This window comes from Musca autumnalis, unplaced genomic scaffold (assembly GCF_047663935.1).
Source record: "Musca autumnalis isolate F117 unplaced genomic scaffold, ASM4766393v1 scaffold_52, whole genome shotgun sequence".
In the NCBI taxonomy this organism is placed as follows: domain Eukaryota; kingdom Metazoa; phylum Arthropoda; class Insecta; order Diptera; family Muscidae; genus Musca; species Musca autumnalis.
Genome location: NW_027412111.1, coordinates 58,605 through 70,176, shown reverse-complemented (window position 1 = coordinate 70,176; position 11,572 = coordinate 58,605). Strand labels below are relative to the sequence as shown.

The following is an 11,572-nucleotide window of genomic DNA, read 5'->3' as shown; positions in this document are numbered from 1 at the left end:
ATAAATAAAAACTGAAAGAAAATTTCAGAAAAGCAGAAAATTTGAGACTTATTCGCAGAGAGGTAAGTAAATAAATATTTTTTTGAATAACAAAATAAAATAGCACTTCTATTTCCTATTTCTTCGCAGGAAAAGTCTAAAGCAAGAAGGAAACGTCGTTCGCAAATTACCAAAGTCAATTTGCGATATGATCAGAAGAACAAGGAGTTCCGGAGGTCCTCAAGTCGCTGGCCGACAAGCACTTGGGTTCCTGACAAAGAAACCTTGTTGACCTCTGTGGTAAGCTATTCGGCGCCAGCGTGGACTGCAACAGAGTGCCTCCTCATGAGACGAAGATTTCATGAGGAGACGAAGATTTTACCGGTGCTTCTTTGGGAGCAGGTTGAATGTAGTGGCTGGATTTGAAACTTTTTTCACAAAAAGTTTTCAAAAATTAATTTTTTGTCGAAAATTGCCGGCCTTCGGCCGGGATTTAAGACTTTCTCCTATGGACAGATGCTAAACAGGGCTAACGCAATCATATTTTTTTCAAAATTATTTTTTTGTCAAAAATCATATGGTTTTTCGGAACTTTCGAAGCCTATATCTCGGGAAATACGAATTTCCCATGAATGATATACATATTGGCGTAATCAGCATTCCAAGACCTACCAGTGGACAAAATTTCAAAACTTTCTGAGTCCAGCCACTACATTCATCTTATGCCCTTCTTTGGTACAGGAATAGACATCACAATTGAATGAATACTTGGTAAGAAGAAGCATGTCAACAAAAACATCAACACCTTTTTATAAATACATATTAGGATAAATACTTATATTTTTTATTAATTTAGTGGATCAAGAAGAATCTGGCCTTTTTGATGTGCTATAAGGATTGGCAAAAACAAATCTGTCATGAAAAGAACAAAAAATGTACTGCAAGATATGTTTGAACGAGGATTTGAGGTTGGTAATGGGCAAGAATTTTGTATATCCATTGTTTTTAAAGCTTACGTATCCTTACAGGACACTAGTATCACAGCAAAGGCACTGGAAGAAAAAATGAATACATTACATACATAATATTTGAATGAAAAAGAAAAGAAACTGTAAAAAATTCGCGTCATGTGTAAAGTTAATGGACACTGTAACAGGATATGTTTTATTCGGAAAAAGGCACTGTTCCGATCTGATTGATAGACAATCTGAGTAGGAAGAAGGCCAAACACGTCTTTGAGCAAAAAGTACAATAATACAGCTGTTGAGCGAATGGCCGCTACTAATAAAGACAAACAATAGTCAAAAACCCCACATTGACAAAAAATCAGGAATGGAAAGTGTCCGAAAGAACCAAACTGCTAAGGTGGTAATTGATGTTATTGATGGCAAGTCTTGTTTGAACTTTGCCTTGTTTTTTGAAGCCCACAAATTGCCTTCTGTGTTTGGAATTGATGACATGTGCATAAAAGCCCAGTCCAATGAGTGGAAAAAGAAAATGGTGAAGGCCCTAATGAATAAAAATCTGTGGTATATTGTATGTTTCCTAAAACTTTCATTAATATGGCTACTAAATATATCTTCAATTGCATCTTTAAAACAATAGGAATACATACCATATGATTCTTCTGTTTGTCTCTATTGTGGGATGTGCTACATGCATTTCACAAACTCTATACAAAAATAAAAGAAGCTGAAAGGGTCCTCTACAAGGGAAGGTTCAAACGAAATATTTTTCTGAAGTTGAAGATGTGGAACTGTCGTCTAATTTAAAGGAATATGATAAAGATGAAAACAATGATTTATACAATAAAAATTAAGATGTGAAGAACAGAAACCCAAACATAAAGCTTTTTTAAATAACGCTTTTTTGTTTAAACGTCTAAATTAAAAACAAGAAGAAGAAAGTTTATTGTTTCGGTATTTTTTATTTATGTCGTATAAATATTGCCCATTATGTGTGTGGTATATCCAATCGAACACTGCTGCTCAACAGCATTTAAAATTGAAAATATCCTTAGCACTGATCGGACGATCCTAACATAAAGCAGGACCTTTAATTTAACGACCCAAGGCAGATAGTTCTTTTATACAATACGTTTACTAACATTTCTGTCGTATAAAATCCACAAGATTCTGGTATTCAATATAATTCCCACCACCCACCACAAAAAATACAGCATCCTGGAAGGGTCCACGATTTTTGGGCATGACATCACCAACTTTAATAGTTTCGGATCTAAATGAAGGTAATCATCGGTTTCGGGATAATTACGGCATTCCATCACTTGTTCGGTGATTTTGGTTACAGGAAGATTCTGTGAAAAATAAGAAACCTGTTAGGAATTGTTGTAGAACAAGGTCTTTTGTTTTTTGGACTAGGTGTACGATTCGTAATATCTTTCCAACGTTGTATATACGACAACAATAACAAATCACATCCATTCTCTTGCAGCACTTCCTTTAAACGTTCTATCTCAAAGTCGTAAACATATATAATAGATAATGAACAAACGCAGTTTATCTTCAGCTGTACCAAATTCTGGATCTTTTAGTAGATCCATCAATGGTTTGTATAAAGTTTAGTTTGGCATTATTTTCTCCTCCAATTCGAAGAAAGAATCCAAACGTCGTGATTTAATAAATTCAAATTCTCCACTAGTTTAGGCAGCGAATTGAGAGCATTGATAAGACGAGCTTCACCATAAATGTCCATTGACCTTAGCCTCACCATCAAGCCCATTGATGTTTTTAGACATTTGATTTCTTCTTCAGAATTGCGATATGATTCTAGTTCTTTTTGTATTGCCTCAGCCACAGTGGCCACAGTGGGAAATGGACTTTCTCATGAAACCAGTCGAGGATGAGGAGACGAAGGTTTTGTCGTTGCACAACACAACAGGATGTTGTCGATGCAGTACCTGCTTGTGTGTTATCGCAGTGTGCATCCCTAACACGATGTAAGGAACGGGTTTTGGAGAACCATTGACTGGGAGAGAATAGGCAGAAACACAATTGGAATCATTCTAACGCCACTAATCCAAACAGTTACTGCTGCTATATCCACAACTAATAATTATTTAATATTAGCATATCTAGAACATTGTAGAAGAAATTGTTAGTCTTACTCATAGATATGACGGAAATATTTTCGTTTACGTTTACTTAGTAACTGCTGCAATAGGGCAGAATCGCGATTTTCGTCTTTGGACACGGAAAGTATTAAATTGTCGGGCAATGGTGTATCACTAATGATGGCCTTCTCTTCATCGATTATGTCCGTGGCGGTAAGATCCAAAACTCACTTTACGACCAACCAAATTCTTTACATATCATCACATAGCTGGGACGGAAATTGTGATTCCTTTGGGAAACAAAATGGGATTCATCAAGCCAAATGCCATTGGTGGTACTTGACATAGAATTTAACCAAAACCAGTGAAACGTTCCCCGACACCACCGCCGTACATCAATTCCTCCAGTTGGGCTGTCAGCACCAGTCAGTTTTTCATCTCGGCTTTTTGATTTTGCATACAGGTATGCAGCAAATTGGCAATACGTGCTGTTGCAAGCGTTTCCCGACATACACACATTTATTTTCAATTTTTTTGCATTTAAATAAATAATTAAAGTTATGTATGTTGATTTTTGTTGACTTGCTGTTTTGTATGTATACACAAACAAAAATCAGCTGTCATTTATATCTCACAAAGGCATATATAAACGGTTAAGATTAACCCACTGGATCTTTAAATCCCACAGGGTTAACCTTCAATAGTATAAACGCCCTATAACACTTGTAGTTTGTACTAGGCAGCATATGAGTGTGTCTAAATTTTGGGTGGTATGTTTTAATTCTTGTTGCACCAAGGCATAATTCTGAGGTGAGGAATGACAAAGAAAAAATTGTGTTACTAGACAGAAGTCTGGTGCATTTAGCTACATGGCAAAATATCTTAGGGGAGAATCAACCAAAACTATATTGTGCGTCTGTCTTTAGATGTACTTTTTATTATTGTAAACTGTGTAGTATGTTTCTAAATACACGTGTTAGATCACTCAAAATAAAATTTAATGATTTGAAAAATCATGTTCTGTTCTTATATGTCATAGACTGTTGTTGTTGTTTTTCAGTCCTGGAAATCGTCAATCGATTTGTTGTTGTGTTAGTTAAAGAATTAACTATAAATTTTATCCATTTCTACTGATCTTTCACATTTAGTTGTTGTTATGTACTGCGTTGTTGTTGCATATTATAAAGTATTGTAGTCAAATTTGATTAATACATTTTAAGGTTTTGACGAGAAACATATTTTTTTGTTACACAACATTGTTAGAATTTTGCAACTCGAAAATATTGAGATAAACGTTTCTCATAATCATACCTGTTAGATATAATAAATACCACTTTCAGTTGAGATTTCGGACACTTTAAACGTGTCTCTTAAAGAGTTTTACTCTAGTAAAAAATATATGGAATCCTCAAAATGTGTATATCCATTCGTTAAAAAACGAAAATCTTATTCATAAAGTAAATCATAGCTTTAAATTTTGAGGAAATTATTTTTTGGGGTCAATGAACTTTGAATTCTCAACATTACTTTTCTTCATACATCTCGTATCTTGACCTAAAATCTGATAGAAGGGTTGACTAAAAATCAATTTACTAATACTTTTTGTCAGTCATTGAGTATGGAGTAACTTGTCACTAGGCAGCTTCGGTCCCATGAACTACAAATTGTAAGATTTGAAAGGAAGTGTGATGATTGCTACAGTATATAATATATTGTTTAGAATTTGTCAAAGAAATTTATTTAGTGAATTACATCTCTAGCCTAAGCAGTGGTTGGGAAGAAGAAGTAAAAAATAATATTTCAATAGCATTACTAAATTGGTTACAAATCCAAATATACAAATCATATTTGTTATTGTTAACTTTTACAACATTATCATTGAATGCTGTAAAGTAGTTTCAAGTACATTCATATGTATTTGAAAATTTGTTTATGTTTGTGATTATTACGGGATTGAAGTTCATTTGTTTTTCTCATTCGGTAAGGTGAATGATCAGAAGATTTTCCATATGAAAATAACACGACACGTTTGGTTATGGTGATCATCAAGTGTATTAAGTTGAGACCGTCTGGCTATATATTTCCTTAATTTGCGCTGTATATTTTACTTAAAACTATAAAATTTTGCTTATACATATGTTTATATATAATTATAATATTATTACTAATCAATGAAAACTTTAAATTCTTTACGTAGGGGGTAATTAGAAGTGTTATCTGTCTTTAAGTATATCATTGCTATAAGGAACACATGAGGGGAATAGTGTATCTCTTTAAATCATATAGTTTGTACGGCAACTTTGCGATGTTGATAACAAACTCGGTTTTGATTTTCCTTAAATCGTATTTATGAGTACTTTTGATCTTCAAGACCTTAGATATATGTACGTTTTATCATTTTTAAAGTAGCTCCTAATATCAAATGAATTTCAAACATTCGAAACAAAATGTGGCTGCACTATTTGGTATTGGATTTCAATGATTTTCTTAAATCATACTTTTGTTGTCTTGGCAGTTTGTCCAAGAAACCAAATCAGATTATCCAAAGATGAAATCGAGCTAAATGTGCATGCATTTTAAGTTTAGTGAACTACTTCTAGAGTAGGAAAAATATTATGACATTTTCTTATATCATGTCACTCGCTATCGATGTACATAGTTGTTATTGACTAGTAAAAATCATTACTTTAGCATATTATTCAGTTTGCTGTATTTAAGCTATGTTTTCTAGACAAGAAAAAATGTATTATAAACTATATTAGTCGTCATTCTTTCAATTTGGCATTAAAAGTAAAATACAGGTCTGTTCAGTAAATTACATCTCTAGGGAGGGTATGTTGAAACAAGAAAATAATATGATGATCATATAATTTTTAATTGGTTGCTGATATATATTTTTTTACTTGTTAACTCGAGTCAGTTTTCGTCTACTCTTTCTTTATTTTCTTTCTTTATTTTCTTTCTTTTGAATTTCATTAACGAAAATTAATATTTTTTGGTTGGAAATAATATATCCATTAATACAGCAAACATTCTTTAAATTTATTGTACATCTACTAGAAACAATTGCAGAACAGTATCATTTTAACGATTATCACATTTAAACTCAAATTTTAAAGTAGCATGAAAATTAGTATAATTAATATATAATAATATATAATTTCTTTTTTTATTTCTTTATTTATTTTCCATACTAGTAAAACATTGCTTTACATATTATTTAGTATGTAAATTAGATTTTCTAGACAAGAAACATGTATATTAGAAAATATATTCGTCATCAACTATCAAAGCTTTGTTCTAGAACATTCAAATGCTACTAGTTTTGCAAATTTTACAATATCTTGCTCACCTCTCGTTTAACACTCTACTCAAAGTATTCAGATTGTCGTAGAATTTTTCCAAAAACTGATTTGTTAGTATTTTTTTATCAAAAACTTAAATGTTGTGTGTCGCATTTGTTTTTTTTTTTTTTTTTTTTTGATATTTTTCCAGTACCATATTCTCATGGAAAAAAATGATATTTGTAACAGCTCTTGGAAACAAATTTGTTATACATAATTTTCGACTTGTTTGAAAGTATTTTTTATTGTAAAGTTGATTATTTCAAATTCTTAAAAATGGATATTGCGGTTAGCAGATACATATACTCTTTTTTTAGGTCCCCACGCCAAAACTTGTATACAGCTTCTTTATTGTAACTAACTAGCTAAATTCATTCTATATGGGGAAATCAATTCAATATGAGAAGACTTTATTTTCGTTTATTATTATTTAACGTTTATACAGATTCCTAATAACCTAATATACATTTTAAAAATTATTCCAACTCATTTAGTTATCAGAGTGGTTTTTATAAACCGCCCCCAGTATACCGACCGGTTTATTTTTATACCGACACAGTAATCCGACCGGTTTCTTCTTGAACCGCCACAGTTAACCGACCGGTTTCTTCTTGAACCGACTTGTTTGTTTTTAAACTGCGCCAGTTAACCGACCGGTTTCTTCTTCAACCGCCTCACCTAAACGACCTGTTTGTTTTTAAAGAGCTCCAGTAAACCGTCAGACACAGTTAACCTATCGGTTTCTTTTGAAACCACCTCAGTTATCTCAGCAGTCTTTATAAACTGAGAATATTATTATAAGTCCTCCTACAACCTTCTTCATTTTATAGGAAACAGTATAGCATAGCCATACATCTAATATATAATTTTACCACAGTAAAAGTAACATAAATCGAAATAATTATGAAATTTATTAAAATAGTTTTACTTATAGTGATAGCAATGTTATATTGATTATTCAAATTTAATCTAGAACTAAAACAAGTAAGAAATGACTAGTCGGACAGTACCGACGAAAGTTTTTTCGTGATTATACCATCGAATCAAACAAAGAAACAATTTACCAATATATCGAGGTACTTCTAGTTTTACCAAAGGTAACACTTAAACTTCAAGATTCGCTGTAATTTGCATCAATGTAAAAACTAGGATTTTTCTAACATAATTACTAGTAATTCTCTACTATAATTGCGACAATTTATAGAATGGAAGGAAAATTTCGTTTTTTTATACACTGAAGAAATGAAATACGAATATTTTTCGGAAGCCAATGTAGAAATGGAGAACGATTTATTTCGGATGCTGGGTGGGTTTGGTTTCCTATAAAGAAACATCAAACTCCAAAACACAATTAAGAAACACGACAACCAGAATCAAATCATGCAGTTGCCAAATTTGAAATGTAATTCGGGTCAGTTGGAATGGTTTTATTCTTACCATTGGTTTATTATTACCTCGAAATAAAAAGAAAAGATGGTGTATGCTGCTGTTAGTACGGAATTCACTTCAACTTTATTGTTCGGATGGTGCAGCGAGAATAGAACGAACGACTATGAATTCGTTTCGCTGTCGCATTAATGCCTACAATTCAAGTATCTTATACTATAGGTTATTTTACTTTACAGTGACCTCTGTAGTTGAGGTTCATAATATATTTACCGTGATGCAAATAAGTATTTGACATAAACATTCCGGCACCTGTTGCAGGAATGCAATACTTAAAACTAGCTAATTGTAAAAATGAGAAACATTTTAATGCAATTATGTTAGATAGTTCTGAGTAATTCAAATTATTTAAATTTAGGTGATAAAATAACATGTATAATTTGAACTAATAATTAATTCGAAATTGCGCATGACCCCGATAGTACCCATCCAAAGATCGTGTTCATAGCTACTGGTAACCCTGCGTTGCCTGCCAATAATCCCGGTTGAATCAGTCTAGCATATATATCTGCCCCAAATACGATTGCTAATGGTCCACTTCTGTAGAAATGTGGATCTGCCAGAACTAAGTTGGGAAATTTCGTAGCAATGGAAGCGAAAATTGATTTTTTTGGAGTTTCCATAGATATTCGATTGTTCACCGTCATCATTGTTTCCAGGCATGAACTTGGATTTTGCCGGGATTGTACCGTGACTGAACAAATAGTATCATTCCCCAGAGAGGTAGTTGGAAGATCGCGGTCTTTAACCAACTGATTTGAGATTTTGCTGGTGGATGAACACGGACCGATAACAGCTCTAACGTGATGAACTTTCATACCTTTAATAACATTTATCACGGCCGTTGGAAATAATGAAGTGGAATGTTGCGAAGCGATGGACTCCAGGCTGACTGATTTCGGAGTGGATTGGGATGATATTGAAGATTTTCTTTTCGGGATGGCTTTAGTTGTCTTTGTTTGGGGATGATAACCCCATGAATGAATATGTGCTGCAATGAATGGTGGTTACTCCCGCAATATTTACATCCTAGATTGGAAAAACATCTCCCAGACGAATGTTTGTGAGCGAGACAATTGGGGCAATAACTATGACTTATGACCATTGTCAATCGACTTTCAATTGTCATCTTTAAAAAACGTGCACAATGCCGTAGTCCGTGATCTCCTTTACAAATCTTACATGGAAATTTAAACCATATTCCCTTTGATTTGGATACTCTGTTTTTAATGGGAGTCATGCCTTAAATAAAGAAAAGGATACATAGAAATATTACACCCTCCTACCTAATCTCCCTTCTACCTAATCTCCACTCATTGGCAGGGAGATTGTCATCGCGGATAAAAACCATTGATCCTACATCTAGGTTTGGTTGTGGAACTTGCCACTTATTTCATTTGGACAATTCCTTAAGGTATTCATGTTTCCACCTTATGCAGAATTGTTGACTTAATACCTTAACACGTCTCCAGCGATTAATTATTGACAAATTAGTTTCAGTCTCAGTTGGCTCCGCAACTGACAAAATAGGACCTCCAGTCAGGAAGTGTCCAGGCGTTAAAGGTAGCAAATCATTAATACTGTCAGACATTGAAGATATGGGCCTAGAATGTAAACAACCCTAGATTCGAGTTATGACTGTAACGAACTCCTCAAAAGTAAATTTATGTCCTCCGGCCATCTTTCGAAAATGTACCTTAAAACTTTTTACCCCAGTTTCCCAGAGTCCTCCCATATGCGGGGCTCCAGGTGGGATAAAATGCCAGGTGATTTCTTGAAACGTACATTGTGATGAGATTTGCTCGCGGGATGAACGGAAGAAGTTCTGGGCCAGTTCTTTGCTTGCCCCTACAAAGTTTTTTTCCATTGTCGGAATAAAGGTTCACTGGACAACCGCGTCTTGAGACAAATCGATGGAAAGCTGCTAAGAATGCCGGATTGGAAAGGGAACTAGTAATTTCTATGTGTATAGCTCGGGTAGAGAAACATACAAAAAGGCAGACGTAGGCTTTTGTAATAATATATGAACGACCCGAATATGCTTTTATGTCGAACGGACCAGCGAAATCGATTCCGCAATTTGAAAAAGGCCTGGAGAGAGTTGTACGTGCCGGTGGCAAGGGTTTGTAATTTGTGTTTAGCAATAACACAATGTTTGCAATTATGAATTGTAGCTTTTATAAGATATTTGGTCTAGGAATCCAAAACTGGAACCGTAGCATCCGGAGCATTAAATTATTGCTCCCATGCAACGTATTTTCGTGGATAAACTTTAAAAGTAACCTTGAAAAATTGCAAGCATACGGGAGTAGAATGGGATATTGTTCATTGTAGGTCAAACTTTCGGATCCCACAAGACGACTACATACTCTCATAACACCGGTAGGGTCAATAAATGGATTAAGATTGGAAAGGGGACTTGGTGATGACATTAATTCCTTTTTGAAAAGATGTTGGTATTCTTTAGGATATAACAGTTTCTGGGCTATAATAGTAAGTGAATTACGGGTATTTTCAATTTCGTTCTGATGGAGATCCTGAGAATAGGCGAGTGTGGAAGGATGTTTCTTTACCTTATAAATAAAGCGAAATTCATACGATAGTACTCGAAGGGCTCTTTTCTTCTCTTCTATGTCGTCATCAAGTTCGGGAAGTACAGGGATTGGCCATAAACTTGGAGAATTTTGTAACCAGAAAGGACCGACCACCATAGCTTACTTTCGGATAATTCTTCAGGAAAAGCCCCGCGTGAAGCAATAACTGCTGGGTTATTTTTGGAATCAACATGAAGCCAACGATTCCTTCCAATAATAAGCAGGTTTTTTAAGCCATGCCAGGACGATCATTGAATCAGTCCAACAGTACAATTTAATATTCGGAATAGGAATTACCTCCATCAAAGATTCAATGGATTCTGCTAGTAACAAAGCACCGCACAGTTCGAGTCGTGGAATCGACATCGTACGTAGGGGTGACACTTTGGATTTGGCCATAAGTGAGTAGTTACGTTTCCACTATGGGACATTATTCGAAGGTATACCGCAGCTGCGTAGGCTTTCTCCGAAGCGTCGCAGAATCCATGTAATTGGACCTCACTTTGCGGAGTGTATTGATTCCAACGAGGGATTATAATTCTTCCTATATCAGTATATTGGATTAAGAAATTTTTCCAAATTTGGAGTAAATTACATGGAATCGGATCATCCCAGTTTACATCGGAAGCCCATATGTCTCGCATTAAAAGTTTAGCCACAACTATATATGGACAAAGCCATCCTGCTGGGTCAAATAACTTCGAGATTTCAGACAGAATTTGCCTCTTCGTGGGATTTTCTGTAGATTTAATAGTTTGAGCATTGAAATAAAAGTAGTCAAATTTGGCATTCCACCTGACCCCTAATGATTTAGCCATACTACTTTCGTCGAATTGTAGGAAGTCTTCATTTAGTAAATGTTCCTTTGGAAGCGACTTAAGGAATTCTTGAGAGTTGGAAGTCCATTTTCTCAGCGAAAACTCTCCCAACTCTAAGGCTGAAATTAACTCGGTTTTCGCTAAAATTGCCGACTGCTCATCATGGCTACCAGCAAGGACATCGTCTACGTACATACAGGACATTAAAATATTACTAGCGATGGGATATTTGTCCTTGACGTCAATGGCCAATTGTTGCATTGTTCTTAATGCCAGATACGGGGCGCAATTTAGACCAAAGGTAACCGTCTGTAATTC

General features: G+C 34.6%; 1 long non-coding RNA gene across 1 annotated transcript; it reads left to right on the top strand.

Annotated features, from left to right (window-relative positions):
* Window positions 1-834: 834 nt before the first annotated feature.
* On the top strand, window positions 835-1,814 carry LOC141388091 (uncharacterized). The gene is made up of 3 exons (XR_012408692.1): window positions 835-947; window positions 1,008-1,515; window positions 1,585-1,814. It is a non-coding gene; the product is annotated as an uncharacterized lncRNA (long non-coding RNA).
* The last annotated feature ends 9,758 nt before the right edge of the window (window positions 1,815-11,572 follow it).